The following is an 18,487-nucleotide window of genomic DNA, read 5'->3' on the forward strand; positions in this document are numbered from 1 at the left end:
TGGCCAGAGGCCCCCGTAGGGCCTCTAGGCCAGGAGATCGCGCACTGGCCAAGTGCCCAGAGGCAGGCGCAACATGAAAAATAAAGGTCAGGGGGAGTTTAGGTAGGGCTGGGGGGCGGAAGGAACGTTCCCTCCGAGGCCACTCCGTGCGCCAACCCCGGATTTTATAACATGCGCGTGTCTGCGCACGCATGTTATAAAATCGGGCGTAGATATTAAAATATGGCCCTATGAGCAGATAAAGCATAGTATGATGCTCACACCCATAAGATACTAAGGGGGGTCATTTACTCAGCATTTTTCCCATAAATACAGGATGGGAGGAAACCTTTAGTAAATATTTGAGGCAAATGTGGGAGACATTATGTACTGATTGTATTTGTGGTCTCTTGCAAACTTTTGTGGGCTTTTCCTATTTATTTGTTAGAGAAAATAAGTTTTACCATCACTATACTACTGTAGAAATTAAATAATAATTAAATCAGAACTATAAAAATATAATAAAAGTACAGTGCTAGCAGCTTGGCAAGAAAATGAAAAGCTTAGGCAATTTATAAGCTGTACAGGAGAGTCTCACCAGTACATGTTCAGCCTCAAATTAAGAAGCTTCAGACCCTTAAGGAACTTCTAACAACCTCTTCCCAAAATAACATGGATATAATCAGTTACAATAGTTCTTCATATTGTTTTAAAAAAAATACCGTTTGCTACTGTATTATGCTCTATTACAATCATATCCTAAATTATGCTATATTCATATTTTACAATGGTCAACATGAAATTATTGGTACTGGTCTAGGTATTATTCAATGTATTCTACAGGACCAGAAGCGCCAGGCTGAACTGGAATAAGAGAAGGGTTAGAAAACCAGGGCTGTACTTGTGTTTCTTGACTTTGCATTTGTTTGGCAATGGCAAAACTGATATAGAAATTATGTAAAATTTCTGTATAATGCAAAAAAATTGTAGGCCCAAACAAACTACAAACAAGTATGCCTCTTCCAGTTATGAACCTAAAATACATCACAGGAATTTGGAGCAGTTAGAAGCTTAGATGAATATCCTCCTGTCCACATTTCATTGGTTTTTAAATATTATTATTTTTATCAAGAAAAAAACATCCAAAAAATATTCAAATATCTAAGACAAGGTAGGCAACTCCAGTTCTTGAGTGTTTTCAGGATATCCATAAAGAATATGCATGAGATATTTTTGCATGCAATGAAAGCAGTGGACATCCTGAAAATCAATCCTGCTTGTGGCACACGAGAACAGGAATTGCCTACCCCTGATTTAAAGGACCTAAAACTGAAGGAAATCCTTTTTTTATGTTCATGTTTTTCAATCCGCACACATGTTATAAAATCCAGGGTCGGCGCGTGCAAGGGGTACACACACTTGTGCACCTTGTGCGCACCTAGCCCTAGGGGAGCCCCAATGGCTTTCACCGTTCCCTCCGAGGCCGCTCCGAAATCGGAGCAGCCTCGGAGGGAACTTTCCTTTTGCCCCCCCCCCCCACCTTCCCCTCCCTTCCCCTATCTAACCTGCCCCCCAGCCCTACCTAAATCGCCCTCCTAACTTTATTATTTAATTTGCGCACGCCGGCACTTGGCCGGCGCGCGATCCCCCGGCCTAGCAGGCCTTTGGAGGCCTCTGGCCGTACCCCCGCCCCAGACCACCCACTCCCCGCCCTTTTTTTGAGACCCGGGACATATGCGCGTCGCCAAGCCTATGCAAAATAGGCTCGGCGCACGCAGGATGGATTTAAAAGGGTTACGCGCGTATATTACGCGCGTAACCCTTTAAAAATCCACCCCAATAGATGCAAATCTATCTATCTCGTGCACATTCATTACAGATATCCTCAAAACCTAACTAGTTAAGTGTCCCTGCAGGAAAGGGCTGGAAAATACAGGTCTTTAAGTAGAAATTGTTTCTTACATTACTGAAGATGGTAATCCCTGTTTTTACAAAGCACAAAAGCTTTTTGGAAAAAGAGACCTGTGTACAAAGTATTATTCCTATACACATAAAGGGGGAATTTTCAGTAACTTATGTTGCTGTAAAATATGCAGAAAATTTGTACTTATACCTCTTATAGCTAGTTTAAAAGGGAAAAACATGGGTTGTTTCCCTCTGAAAATTGCCTACAAGCTACAAAAGTATCCACAGGCTTTGCACTTGCTTTATCTCTGGGCACTGAGACAGAGAGCAATATCCACACTTATATTTGTAAATCCAAATGTATACATGTTGTTTACTCCCCCAACCTAAACTCCTCTTTTTAATCCAGCTAAAAGTATGTGCATTGTTAAAAGGTAATTGCAGCCACTGTCAGGGGTTCAATTTTCAACCAGGAGAATCTAACCAGCTAAATTCCTTTGAAAATTCCACTCTATGAATAAAAATTCCTGTACTATATCAAGGCCTAAATACTTTAAACTCTATGGAATTATCACCCATTTCTTATCTAGAGGAATCCTCAGCTGTTCAGATACATTTATGAGAACAGACTACAGGCTGCAGAGCATCACATCCTAGTGGCTGTAGCTTGCTATTGATTACATACTACATTAACTAAACACAACTATGAAAAATGTTAGATTTTTTTTAACCTAACTCCATTTTCCAGTCTCTTATTGCACAAACAATTAAATTTTATCATTTAAAGTTTAATTTAAAGGATATTTATAGGCCTCACTATCCCATGAACAGGGCAGTTTACACCCGAACATTCATAAAATAAAATGTATAACAATACAAATAAACATTATACAGAGGTCAAATCAAAATAGATTTATAAGGCACTAGCCATAATAAAAATCTAACATAAGATCTCAAACATAGGCTAGACATTTTATGGATCAGTTTATAAAATGCCTGTTGAAAAAGATGTGTCTTTAGCTGTTTCTTAAATGTTCTTTTGCATTCCTGTCAGTGTAGGGCGATTGATAGTCTGTTCCAGAGATTAGCACCTGCAACTGAGAGCAATCTCTCTCTTAAAATTAATAGATGAACAGTTTTATAGTTTGGAATTTCCAGTAGGCATTGATCTTCAGATCTTATGTTTGTATCTGGGCAGTATATTTTCAATAGCTGATTGATGCACATCAGAGATTTTTCATTGAGTGCGCTATGTATCATGGAAAATACTTTACATTGTATGCAAAAATTAACTGGAAGCTAGTGCAAAGAATTCAGAATAGGAGTAATATGATCAAATTTGTATGTACCGGATAGAATTCTTGATGCAGAATTCTGAATTATCTACAGGGCTTTAATTGTATATACAAGCAAACCTAGGAACCATGAATTATACTGTATGAAAATCATCCATCTCTAAATATGGCTTCAGCCTGTGTAACATTAACAGTTTCCAGAATGATTTTTGGGACCAGCTGTCTAGACATGAATCTTGAATGATAAGTCGGATTCAAAAATTATCCCTAAATTTCTAACATGCTTGACAATTAGTAACTGATATCCAGAAAAACTTAAATACTGAGGGAAAAGGGTTATTACATTTTCTGCTTTAATAGATGATTTCAGTTTTATTTAGGTTTAAAGTCAACTTGTATGATAGTCAACTATTAATAGATGTTAAATAAAGTAAGAGAAAATTAAAAGTTGTTTTAGGGTCAGAAGAACATGGAAAAAAATTGAATTTCATCTGCCATAAACTAATGTAGTCCTCGTCCTAGTAGTATTATACATATTGGCATAAGATACATATTAAATAACATAACCAAGAGCGAAATGTCCTGCAGCACTCCTGTATTTAATGTAAACCAAGTGGAAGATGAAGACCCTTAGCTAACCTTTTGTGACCTATCAGTCAAGTAGAAAGAAAACCAATTGAAGAGTATGCTAGCAATACCTATTTGGTCAAGATGGATGCGGAGAATTTTATGATCAAGTATATCAAATGCTGCTGAGAGATCTAATAAGATTAGCAAATAATTTGAGCCAGCACAAAAACTGTTGTCAAGAGTATCAAGACATGATCTAACCAATAAGACCGTATTGTGTTTTTTACAGAAGCCAAATTGGAATGTGTCTAAAATATGATGATCATCTAAAAATGATTACAGTTCTTTTAAAACTGCACATTCAATTACTTTTGCTGGGAATGGAATATTTGAAATGTCTATACCTAGTCAAAGACCAACAAAGCAGGAGGGTAGGCTATCTAAGAAAGCCATGTAGGCAATAAAGTAGGTTAGATGCCAAGAGATGTCCAATTAGAACTATTTTATTGGAGACGTATTCTTATTTAAAGGATCCCGACTCAGGCCAACTTTCGCCCCCACATTGGGGCTGCCTCAGGGGCTGTATGTGGTAAACCTTTTATGTATATGCGTACTCAGGGATGCAGCTATTTTATCACATACACGCACATACGGTATGCACGTATGTGATCAAATAGCCTGGGTGCGCGTATGTATGCACCCTATTTTGCAACTGGGCCTTCACAGCCGCTCCCATCCTGGTCTGAGCTCATAAGTGGGAGAATTTTATTACCGGCACACATCCATGCCATGCCCAGTTTCTCCAGTTTGTCTACCAGTTAACCCAGTATAGAGCTAGGTCCTCCCCCCCCCCCCCCCCCCCCCGATTTAATAGCATGCACTCCCCCAGTTACCTTAGAGCCTTTAAACCCTTCAGAAATGGTTGGGGTTTTTTTTATTTTTTAAGTTACAACTCCTCCATAGCAGAAGTAAAGTTACAGGACACTGGACCCGGGCACACGCCCAGGCCCATAAGTATTTGCGTGCACATTTCTTGGCCCCGACTTGGAATACCCATGCCCCGCCCAAACCACGCACACACAGCACCCCCTTTTGAATCGAATTTAGATATCACATATCGGGAGATGCGTGTGCATGTAGGTGACTTTTGAAAATCCTGCGCACGTGCGCATGTATCTACTGATTCTGGCGTGCACCCTTTTTTTAAAATTCACCTTTATGTGTGAACATAAGAACATGCCATACTGGGTCAGACCAAGAATCCATCAAGCCGAGCATCCTGTTTCCAACAATGGCCAATCCAGGCCATAAGAACCTTGCAATTACCCAAAAACTAAGTCTATTCCATGTTACTGTTGCTAGTAATAGCAGTGGCTATTTTCTAAGTCAACTTAATTAATAGCAGGTAATGGACTTCTCCTCCAAGAACTTATCCAATCCTTTTTTAAACACAGCTACACTAACTGCACTAACCACATCCTCTAGCAACAAATTCCAGAGTTCAATTGTGCATTGAGTGAATAAGAACTTTCTCCGATTAGTTTTAAATGTGCCACATGCTAACTTCATGGAGTGCCCCCTAGTCTTTCTATTATCTGAAAGAGTAAATAACCGTTCTAGACCTCTCATGATTTTAAACACCTCTATCATATCCCCCCTCAGCCATCTCTTCTCCAAGCTGAACAGTCCTAACCTCTTTAGTCTTTCCTCATAGGGCAGCTGTTCCATTCCCCTTATCATTTTGGTCGCCCTTCTCTGTACCTTCTCCATTGCAACTATATCTTTTTTGAGATGCGGCGACCAGAATTGTACACAGTATTCAAGGTGCGGTTGTACTTGTGTACACAAAATCAAATTTTATGTGTATAAAAAAATGTTATGTGAATTAGTACCAGCTGTTGGTAAGATTATTCACTGTTTTGGACAGATCTCTAGGAAAGAAGTATATATAACATTTTTTTAAAATAAGAGATGCAGGGCTATCCTGATTCCCTAGGGTATGGTGAATTGGGGCTACTACCCCAGGCACTGTGCTTTAGAAGACCCTGTGCTTCAGCATGATGGCAAGCAATGGGGCGAATTTTCAAAGGCCCCCGCGTGCACCGGCGCGCATAAAGCCCCGGGACGCGCGTAAGTCCCGGGGCTTCCTGTCGGGGGCGTGTCGGGGGGCGTGTCGGGATGACGCGACATTTAGGGGGCGGGGCGCGGCGTTTCGGGGGCGGCGACGTGGGCGTGGTTTCGGCCCGGGGGCGTGGCCGCGGCCTCCGGAACAGCCCCCGGGACCGGACCACGGAGCGGGGCAGCCAGCCGACGCGCGCAAAGTTAAGGGGGGGGGGGTTAGATAGGGCCGGGGGGGTGGGGGGAGGGCGAAAGAAAGTTCCCTCCGAGGCCGCTCCGAAATCGGAGCGGCCTCGGAGGGAACAAGCAGCGCGCGCTGGGCTCGGCGCGCACAGGTTGCACAAATGTGCACCCCCTTGCGCGCGCCGACCCCGGATTTTATAAGATGCGCGCGGCTACGCACGTATCTTATAAAATCCAGCGTACCTTTGTTCGCGCCTGCTGCGCGAACAAAAGTACGCGCTCGCGCAAGGTTTTAAAATCTGCCCCAATGTTTTTACTAACATGCGCAACACTCACCACCTTCTAACCACCTAGCACAGTTTGAACCAAGCAGGGGCCCCATATTCTCCTGGGATCCTCTGGCCCCTGTGCCGTTCAGACAGCGAGATGTCTAAGACTGGCATCATGAAGTTAGAAAGCAATGGGCCTCACACAGGCTGATTTGCTCCAGATCCCACAGCCCCAAAGGGTAGAGAAGATGGGAAGAGGAAAGTGGAGGGGGAAATGATGGGGGGGGGGGGGGGAATGGAACTGAATGACTGAGGGAGAGAGAGATATAAATAAATGAAAAGAAAGCATGAAAGAGGATAGAGGTACAGGAGTGGGTGGGTTTGAAAATGCTAAAGTGAGAAGAAAGGTAAAAAATGAATGGGTGCAAAGTAAAAGAGCATTTTGCATTTCAGTCCCTGGATAAGAGGAAAGCAAGTAGAAGAAAAACAGATGCCACTAGTGAGAGAATACAGAACTCATGCTACTGTAAACAAAATGTGAAACTGAATGAATAGAAAAACAAAATCAGACACAAAGTTTTCATGACTTCAATTTTATATTCTGACAAAAGTCAAACTAAACCTTATTCCCTTGTCTGGTTGTGAAATTGGCCAGCTACGTAAGAAAATAACTGAACTTCCGTTATTCAGCGTGGCATTTGAGCTCTGCTGGTAAATTGTTTTTCGTTCTCAAGCCCAGTTAAATTAAACACGGTTCTTTTTAACCTTGGCATCACAGGATAAATTGAAACATATTGGCAGTGCATCAGTAAAAACTGAGAAATCATACTTTTAACCATTGTGTAAATGAGGAGAAGGCAACTCTGCTCCTCAAGCACTAAAACAGGTCAGGTTTTCAGGATATCCACAATGAATATGCATGAGGTGTACTTGCATACCGTGGAGGCAGTGCATGCACATCTGCCTCATGCATACTTACGGTGGCCATCCTGAAAACTAGACTTGTTTGCTGCACTCGAGGACCAGCACTGCCTATCACTGGCATATAGAAAAAAAAAATCCTAATGACATTTTGTTATTAAGAGAGGAGTAACACGAAAACATTATTTGAAAAATTTATACTGAAATTAGAATGAAGAGAGAGAGCATCTCACTTGCAGCTTCTCCCACATCTGGAGAGTTTGGCAGTTGGGGAAGCCTGCCATATGCTCTGGCCACAGCGCCGAGGCAACCAAGAGGCTCAAAGTTAAGCTTTCTGTCTCACGGGACCAGCAGGACTCAGGAGGAACACTTGAGCCCAGGAAGGGAACGATGGTTAATCTTAGAAGTGATTTTCCTCCAGTCCTCAAGGCCAGCGAGAATATACTTCTCACTTGGGCATGACTTCTGTGATGACGGAATATGAAAGGGGAGACAATGGGTTGATTTTAGAAAAGCACAAGACCAGGCTAAAAGCAATGCATTGTGGTTTTGCATTCTGAGCTGATGGAGAACACATTCTTTTATATCCTGTAAAATAGAAAGATCCAATTTATTGAATGACTACTTCTAGAAGGCAATAATGTTTTAAAAATGGTAAGATTTAATATATTGTCAAATTGTAAGTGCATTTGGTGCAGTCAGTAAAAATCTCAAACAAACCACTCTCAACCTTGGAATAGCGAACATTACACCCTCAGATGAAGTCCGTGACCTTGGAATACAGACAGATGAAAACATCAACGTGAAAAAACATATAAGTAAAATAATGAAATCTGGGTATTCCAAACTCAGAATCTTACACTGTCGAAAACGTCTACTTACCTTCCAAGATTTCCGCTGTTATGAACTGTGCTGCCCGCGGGTTCCCCCGCGAGCAGACTCTCTTACCACGTTGCTGTTCTTCACCCGACGTGGCAGGATGCTGCTGTCGGGCCTCCTAAGTGGCTGGAGCCGCGGTCTCGCCTGCCTCACGCAGCCCAGAGGCCGCCCCAGATTGCCATCTTCGCCGCGGTCAGAGCCGCGGCCTTCCTGCCTCTCCCCACAGGGCCGGGACTGCCCCCGACACCATTACCATCTTCCCGGCGCTAGGCCGCAAGCCCCGGTTCCATCCGGCAGCTGGAGCCGCCCCCGGGGCTCCCCGCAGTGGCAGGAGCCGCGGCCGACATCAGGGCCTGCTCCGCAGGCCCTGCCTGCATCTCTACGCACAGACACTGTGCAGGCCACTGTCCACAGTCCTACACAGCCCCTGTTTCCTGCTCCTTAGGTGCCGGTGCGCGCCTCTCAGCATGATTTAAAGGGCCAGGCACAGGAAGTGTGCTGGCCCCTCCTAGGGAGTAGACTTCCTCTCTTAGCCCTATAAAAGTGTTGTCTTTTCAGTCTGTCATTGCCTTGCATCTGAGTGACATCCCTCTGGAGGCTCCTGCCTGCCAGAGCCTTGTAAGGTCTTCTGTTCTTCGTGGAGCTCCTCGTCTCGTCTGCTTCGTACCACGTCTTCGTGTCATGATGTTTTGCCTGAGGTCCCGGTCCATATTCTGATGTCTTGTCATGATCTCCCACATCCTGATGTGCCTGCCTTTCCGGATGTTCTTCCCTGCGTCTTCGTCTGGTGCTCCTGAGCCTTCTGTTCCTGTAGAGCTGTGGTTCTCAGATGGTGTATGCCCGAGATTGGTGCGGTCTGCAGGTGGGATTGGTCCCTGTGCTCCAGAGCCTCTGTTCCCGCCAGCCATAGAGGGAGCTTCGGGTGACACCGGCTTCGTCATTGGAATTCCTCCTTGCCTGGGTCTTCCCTGCGCTGTCCCGTTCTCCTCGTGGTCCGTGACCAGCCTCTTGGGGTTGTGTAGGGCGCAGTGGGACAGGGTGGTCCGCGACTCAGTCCCACGGGTGGCCTGAGTAGGGCGCCCTGAGAGACAGTGCCTATGTCCTCCTGCCTTACGTCTTGTCTTGTTTGGATCAAGCCCCTCATCATGCCCGTGATGCCGTCGCATCAACCAAGTGTCTTGTCTGCGATGCCGTCGCATTGAACATAGTCCTGTCTACGTGTCAAGGCCTGCTGCCCTCAACCTCAGGCCAGGCCTGCTGCTCCATGCTGTTCCTCGCAGCAGGTCCGAAAGGGCTCGGAATGGTCGGAGGACCATTCAACTTCCAACATCCTTGGGTTTTGGCCTTGGGAGCTTGCAGGCCTGGCAGAGGGTCAGCCCGTTAGCCATGTTGAACACCGTCAACCCTCGGCTCAGCCCTGAAGGTCTGGGCTTGGGCCGAGGCCCAAGGGCACACTAAAACACCGCCATGTAACAGAATGCAAGGCCTTCAAGGTCGCCCACGTAACATCCGCACAGTCCTACAAACTTTAATATTTTTGAACCTGGACTATTGTAACTCACTTCTGTTGGGCCTTCCCGCAAGCACAATTAAACCACTACAACTTCTCCAAAATGCTTCAACAAGACTCCTTACAGGAACTAGAAAATTTGATCATATTATCCCTTCTCTAATCAACCTTCACTGGCTTACAAAAAAGTTCAGGATCCATTATTATCTCTCATCTTTAATATTATAAACAACTATGATCCACCTGCTCCAGGAATAACAATAAAAAGCTACAACCCGCAAGAGATCTCAGATCTAAAAAAAAAAGTCTTCTTACAGTTCCTTCAAATCTGAACACTCTTACCCAAATCTAACCCAAATAAGAGAATGAATGTTCACAATAGCAGGACCCAAATTAAGGAATGATCTACCTAAATCAATAAGACTGTTAACAGAAAAAAAGACAATTTCAACAAGAATTTGAAACTTGGCTCTTCAGAAAAGCCTGTGGATTTACGTAAAGAAATATCAAATAAACTACTTAATGAACATTATTATTCCAGAAATAGTACTTCTTCTCAGCACAGCAAATAATAATTGAATAAAATCTTTTCAAAACTGAAACAGTAAATATCAATATTAGATTAACTTTGAATGTTTTGATTATTCAATAGTATTAAAATAGATTTACTTTAAATAAGAACCTGTTAATACAATATAATCAAATCAATTTATGTGACCCTTTGTGATCCTCTGTTGGTATGACAGTATATAAAAAGCATAAATAAATATTACTATACAAATAGCATATGTCAATAACTATATGATCCCATTATGGGAATTCCAACCCAATTCTCTAACTGGAGCTTAGACTCTGGGCAATTCTACAATAGAAGTTTAGAAGTCAGCTGGAAAAGCAAACACTGGCAGCTTGTAAATAAGCAGAGAAATATTATTTGAATCCTTATTTTCCCTGAAGTACAGTGCTGTTTACTGGCTCTAGACACTCGTGATTATTCTCTATAGTTTATTTTTAATTGATTGATTTAAAATGTACACCCTAGCATTTTTGCCTCACACACTTGAACCTGGCAACCCTTTCTCACCCCAGCTCATGTGCGTTCCATCTCTCACTCCCAGAAACAGCAAGACACAAAGACTTAGGTAAATAAACACTTTCTTCTGAACTTTTCCAGCAGCATGATGGGGATTGAACTCTGGCTACAGCACTCAATAAATGCCATCTAATTTTTTTAACATCTGGGGATTTTTATATCGGCCTTGCAGCCTTCTGGTTTCCAATCTAGGATTGTGATTATTGAGCCAAAGAAGAAGTTACTCTAGCTATGGTTATATAGCAGAGAAGCCATTTGTGCTTACCATCATTCCTCAATTCCTTCCCTATGGCGCTACTTTGGAGGGATATTATAGCAAGCATTTAAGCAGGGCCGGGGCAAGCTTTTTTGCTGCTGTGTTGAAACAATTACTGTGCTGCCCTCCTCTCCCACCCACCCCCCTTCTTGTTCATTCATTGTCTGTCCCGGGCCCACCCAAAAAATCCCAGCTCCCTTCAGTGATACAAACCCTCCTTCCCCTGGGTATTAGGAGTCCTAGGCGAACCTTATAGCCTTGCACAATGCCCCCCCTCCATCCCCAACCTCCCCCCTCAGCCCGCTACACACACACAGTTAAGAGTTTTGCATTTATAATAACATTTTACATGAAAAATATCAAAGTACCATATTCTGAGGTAAAAATATCACTTACATTATATTTACATGAACTACTGTGATGCCAACCAGAATCCTGTAAAAACACACTTGGAACCCATATAGTATTAGGCCTATTGTGTGTAAGCTTGATCCTCCAAAAGCCCTAAAACACTAATATACTTCCTATTAGGAGAATACCTCACCTCAGTCACACATACAGAACATAAACAGACCCTCACCAAATACAGAATAGAGCAACCATAAGGTAGAAATATAAACATGACAAAATCTGAACTGGAAACCACAAGAAGCCAGACTCTCTATACTGTGGAACAATAAAAACCAGAACCATCACCTTTCCTCAAACATCAAACAATAAAATCAAGAAATAAAATAAATACATAATCATATGCGGCGACGCAGCGTTAGGAGGGAGGGCCTGCGCGATCGGCGCCGAGGACCCACCGGGGTAAGGCCTAGCATTCTTGCACTCCTACCCCAGGCAGGTCCCCTCGCCGACCACGAGGCCAGTTGGGCCTTTCCGACCTCGCCCGCAGCCGGATCGCCGTCCTCTTCGGGCCGACGCCCCGCCTCCACTGGACCCCGACCAATTAAAAGAAGGGACAGCCGGCCTATCAAGGCAGCCCGCGCTGGGCTTTAAAACACCCGCGGAAGCGAAGCTACCCCCTTTTCGTCCCGGCGATGCAGCGTTAGGAGGGAGGGCCTGCGCGATCGGCGCCGAGGACCCACCGGGGTAAGGCCTAGCATTCTTGCACTCCTACCCCAGGCAGGTCCCCTCGCCGACCACGAGGCCAGTTGGGCCTTTCCGACCTCGCCCGCAGCCGGATCGCCGTCCTCTTCGGGCCGACGCCCCGCCTCCACCGGACCCCGACCAATTAAAAGAAGGGACAGCCGGCCTATCTAGGCAGCCCGCGCTGGGCTTTAAAACAACCCGCGGAAGCGAAGCTACCCCCTTTTCGTCCCGGCGACGCAGCGTTAGGAGGGAGGGCCTGCGCGATCGGCGCCGAGGACCCACCGGGGTAAGGCCTAGCATTCTTGCACTCCTACCCCAGGCAGGTCCCCTCGCCGACCACGAGGCCAGTTGGGCCTTTCCGACCTCGCCCGCAGCCGGATCGCCGTCCTCTTCGGGCCGACGCCCCGCCTCCACCGGACCCCCGACCAATTAAAAGAAGGGACAGCCGGCCTATCAAGGCAGCCCGCGCTGGGCTTTAAAACACCCGCGGAAGCGAAGCTACCCCCTTTTCGTCCCGGCGACGCAGCGTTAGGAGGGAGGGCCTGCGCGATCGGCGCCGAGGACCCACCGGGGTAAGGCCTAGCATTCTTGCACTCCTACCCCAGGCAGGTCCCCTCGCCGACCACGAGGCCAGTTGGGCCTTTCCGACCTCGCCCGCAGCCGGATCGCCGTCCTCTTCGGGCCGACGCCCCGCCTCCACCGGACCCCGACCAATTAAAAGAAGGGACAGCCGGCCTATCAAGGCAGCCCGCGCTGGGCTTTAAAACACCCGCGGAAGCGAAGCTACCCCCTTTTCGTCCCGGCGACGCAGCGTTAGGAGGGAGGGCCTGTGCGATCGGCGCCGAGGACCCACCGGGGTAAGGCCTAGCATTCTTGCACTCCTACCCCAGGCAGGTCCCCTCGCCGACCACGAGGCCAGTTGGGCCTTTCCGACCTCGCCCGCAGCCGGATCGCCGTCCTCTTCGGGCCGACGCCCCGCCTCCACCGGACCCCGACCAATTAAAAGAAGGGACAGCCGGCCTATCAAGGCAGCCCGCGCTGGGCTTTAAAACACCCGCGGAAGCGAAGCTACCCCCTTTTCGTCCCGGCGACGCAGCGTTAGAAGGGAGGGCCTGCGCGATCGGCGCCGAGGACCCACCGGGGTAAGGCCTAGCATTCTTGCACTCCTACCCCAGGCGGGTCCCCTCGCCGACCACGAGGCCAGTTGGGCCTTTCCGACCTCGCCCGCAGCCGGATCGCCGTCCTCTTCGGGCCGACGCCCCGCCTCCACCGGACCCCGACCAATTAAAAGAAGGGACAGCCGGCCTATCAAGGCAGCCCGCGCTGGGCTTTAAAAGACCTGCTAATCTAGGCGTCACGCGCCGAGCGTCACGCGCCGAAGGAGCGCGACAAAGGGGCCTGCCCCTTTGAGCGCCCCTTCGAGCAATCCCTTCAGACAGCCCCAAAGCACTGTAACTTGTTTCCTATAATATGCGGCCACATATAAATGGACGTTGAGTACGGCAACATCTTTCCACCCACCTCATCACGCTTCCCACATCCGGAAAGGACAGCAAAGTTCACCGTACACCTCTGATCAAGCAAGACAAGGCTAAGCAGCACGAATGGTATTGTAGTCTGCTAGTTCTCAACGGATAAAAGTATCGACTATCTAGGTTTTGACTGTATAATCCACCTTATTAATTAGCAGTCAGTAGTACGCCTGATACCTGTATGTTGTTTGTATGTTGTTTGAATGCACTTGCCCTGTCACTTGGATTGTACCCTGCTTGTGCTGCAATTATACTTCACTTCCCACTCTTTCCTGACTCTAATACCTCAAGACACTTGCAGGACACAATGCCTCCTTTAATCACCAACTGCTCTGTTGCCTTCCAACCAGAACACCACTCTAATCAGCCATTCTCATTCACACACCTGACCTCAAAACACAAGATCTCTCTCAACAAAAGAAGGCTGATCCCCATAAAGACACTCACACGCTCTCAAGCAATTAGTATCTCACTCATTTCCATTATCCTTTTCAACGCACAATCACTAACAAAGAAAACTCATATACTACATGACTTTCTAACTGATTCGAAACCAGAAATATGCGCTGTCACTGAAACCTGGTTCAAACAGCATGACACACCACTCATCAACCAATTACCCTTAGATACTTACGATGTTTTCTCAATCCCTAGGAAAAAGAAGAGAGGAGGCGGCATCCTCTTAGCTGTTAAAAAGGACTTACAACTATTGGCCCAAAAATGCGATCTTCCAATTCAATACGAAATTGGATTTTTCAAATCCAACACACTCCAGCTCTGTCTCATTTATACCTCCCCAGGGCTTCTAGAGAAAGACTCATCCCCACTCATTGAATTTATTGCAAACTCACTATCCCATGATATACCTACGATTCTCCTAGGTGACTTTAATTTACACGTTGATACCTCCCCACAATCCCCGGCCTGCGAAGCTTTCATATCATCCCTTGAAGCTATGGGTTTCCATCAAATTGTGAACTCTCCCACACACAAAGCTGGCCACACACTTGATCTGATTTTTATTAACTCCCCCATCAACATCAGCAATCCACCCTCTTGCACAGCAGTTCCCTGGTCAGATCATTACTTGATCCAGACTAAACTTATTCTTCCTCAAAGTTCTACCACCGTACCACGACAGCCATTATCTTTTAAATTTCGTAAAGCCTGCTCCACTGATACCATCTCACAAGCATGCGCTGAATTAGAAAAAAAATTGACCTCTCTTCCCCAGAAAACGCCTTCTCCACCTGGGTCAACATTACTCTCTCCATTGCCAATGAGCATTGCCCACAAATAACAAAAACTGTAAACCCGAACCACAGAAATAGAAAACCCTGGTACAATCCGTACCTCAGAAATCTTAAAACACAACTTAGAGCTGCTGAAAGATCCTGGCGCAAACAACAATCCCCCTCTAATAAAACAATCTACTACCAACGCATGCATGAATATAGAAATTCCATCATTCACACCAAACGTGAATACTACGCCAAAAAAATACATGGCTTGCAATACAATCCCAAGGCCCTTTTCTCTATGGTAGCTGAACTCACCTCTCCCTCCCACACACAACAAATTTCTAACTCTTCAAAAAATCGCTGCAATGAATTAGCCCAATTTTTTAAAAATAAAGTCTCCGCCATCACAACGCAATTCTCTAATAATAACTTAAATATTTGCCTACCGACTTTTAGCGCTTCAGTCTCCCTCTCCTCGTTCGACTCTTCCTCCTCCCTCGAAGTAGAAACATCCTTAAAAGGATGAAACCCTCATCGCATCCCTCTGAAACTATTCCTTCGAAACTCCTGCTTTCAATACCCAAAGTAATTGCCAAACCTCTATCGAATATCCTGAACTGCTCACTAGAACATGGCTCAGTCCCAAATTTCCTAAAACAAGCAGTAGTGAAACCACTACTCAAAAAACCCAATCTCGACCCCGCTACCTTGTCTAACTACAGACCTGTTTCTAACCTCCCCTTCCTAGCTAAAATCCTTGAGAAACTAGTCAACTCTCGTCTTTCTGATCACCTTGAACTAAACAATATCCTCCCTCCCACACTACATGGTTTCAGGAAACATCTCAGTACTGAAACCTTACTGCTCTCCCTGCATGATACTCTCATCAGAGGGACTGACTCAGGTTCCTCTTATCTGGTTGCCATGCTTGACATCTCGGCTGCGTTCGACACAGTCAACCACGATGTCCTCCTTAACATCCTCAGGAGTATTGGGATCTCCGGCAATGCCCTCTCCTGGATACAATCATATCTCCAAAATCGCTTCTTCACTGTCTTTGTGGATAATAAAGAATCTGACCCCATTAGTCTGCCTCAGGGTGTTCCCCAAGGCTCCTCCCTCTCTTCTACCCTCTTCAATATATACATGCTTCCTCTCACCACCCTGCTCACCAACCTGCACATCAAGCATTTCATTTATGCTGACGATGTGCAAATCATTTTCCCATTTTCCGACTCCCTCCAAACTGCCCTACATAACTGGGAATCCTGCCTTTCCTCCATCACCCAACTTCTTAATGACATGCATCTAGCTTTAAATCCCAAAAAAACTGAACTTTTAATCATATCTAACAAGCAACCTCTTCCAGACATTCCACCTACACACTCATCCTCCTCTTTCCCCACACAGGTTCGCAATTTAGGTGTACTTATAGATAATCACCTGACTTGTAAATCATTCATTAACTCTATCATTAAGGAATGTTATTATAAGCTTCAAACAATAAAAAAACTCAGACCTCTTCTCCATTTCATGGATTTCCGTACTGTACTTCAGTCTATTATTCTATCCAAAATAGACTATTGTAACGCACTTCTCCTTGGCATCCCCGCTTCACACACCAAGCCTTTACAACTTTTACAAAATGCTGCCGCTCGTATTCTATCAAACTCCAAAAAGAAGGACCATATCACCCCCATACTCATCTCTCTACACTGGCTCCCTATACACTCCCGAATTCTTTATAAAGCACTCTCCATCATCCACAAAAGTCTGCTACACTCCAATCTCAATTGGATCAACCCTCCACTCACCCCTCGCACCTCCAACAGACCCACCCGCACAGCTCTCCTAGGAACCCTACATTCCCAACCCATTAAAGCTTTCAAACTCTCCTCCACCATAAGCAGAGCCTTCTCTCTAGCCGGTCCCACTATCTGGAACTCCTTACCTCATGACATCCGCATGGAGTCATATACACCCACTTTCAAAAAAAAACTAAAGACCTGGCTCTTCCAGCAAGCCTACCCTACGTCACCCCCCATCACATAAACTCCTTCCGAAATGGATAACCCCAATCCACATTTGTGAACTCGGCCTGAATATTGGATTACGAAATGCCTCTGATTTTGGTATCTTGAAATGTTATAATTTTATGTTTATAGTTATTTATATATATATATATATATACATATATATAGGTTATAGTATGTAAATCAATACCCCCCTCCAATGTATTTCTTCCTTGGTTTTTGTTAAGGGCTATGCCCTAAAGTTAACTGTATTTATCTGTTCCTTGTAAGGGCTTCGCCCATAAAGTTCATGTTTTACTGTGAACCGATGCGATGTGCAAACGGACATCGGTATATAAGAGACATTAAATAAATAAATAAATAAATAATAGTAAAGACATGCTAATAATAATATTCCAAAAACAGATGTCAAATAAAAGGTCAAATAATTAAAAACTTACATACAATTTTTTAAAAATATCCCAAACACCAATAAAATATTTCAAAACAGCAGACACATTAAATAACACCCGAAAAATAAAATTAAAAAGGATATTAAAAATTCACGCTCTCCATACCTGAGAACTTTTGATTTCCAGTCACCCTGAGATTGTTGTAGATTAGTGGGAGTGGGGAGTACAAATCTTTTCCTCTCTTTCTAATATATATATATATATATATATATATAAATAAATAAATAGATAAATATATAGATATACATATATACACACACACACACACACACACACACACACACACACACACACACACACGCTTCCTCTCAGACAAACCTCCAGGCATCTCCAGCTCTTCTTTGGTTGGGATCTGCCAGCAGCCCCGGGCCCTCCTCTTCATTTCAGCTGCTGGCAGTTTGGTATCCACTTCAGTCCCATTCTCTTTCTCTCTCTCTCACACACACACACAACCCTGGCAGCTCCCATTCTTTCTCACACACATTACCCAGACAAACTCCCATTCATTCTACCCAAATACCAAGTAGGCACCCATTCTCTCTCACACACACACACATGCATACACACACAGCCTGCCCATCCCAGGAAGGCACCCATGCATGCATGTGCACACACATCCCAAGCAGGCTCCCATTTACACACACCAATACACCCATCCCAGGCAGGCTCCCATTCACACACATGCATACATTCCAGACAGGTAACCATTCACACTCAAACATGTATCACAGGCAGCCTCTGATTCACTCACATACACACAACCCAGACAAGCTCCCATTCACTCCCACACACCTCAGGCAAGCTCCCATTCACACACATAGCCATCTCAGGCAGCCTCCCATTCACTTACATACGCATGCAGACTAGGCAGGCAGGGTCATTCCTCCTCCTCTGCTGCTGCTGCCAGCCTGAATCTTCTTCATCAGGGAGAGCAGCCATTCTTTACCTCCTCCTGTATGTTGGCCTTGCGGTAATTCAACACTCACAGTGCTAGAACTTCCTGTATTCTCATCTCATGTATCACAAAATGAGAATACAGGAAGCACTTGAGGAGGAGCTGCAGGATGGGCTTCTTCCACCACTGGTGGAATGGACCCCATTGCCGGCTGCAGAGGCTTTCTGATTCTTCTGCTGCCAGTGTGATGGGGTCCACCGG

The sequence above is a fragment of the Rhinatrema bivittatum genome, chromosome 1 (assembly GCF_901001135.1).
Source record: "Rhinatrema bivittatum chromosome 1, aRhiBiv1.1, whole genome shotgun sequence".
In the NCBI taxonomy this organism is placed as follows: Eukaryota; Metazoa; Chordata; class Amphibia; order Gymnophiona; family Rhinatrematidae; genus Rhinatrema; species Rhinatrema bivittatum.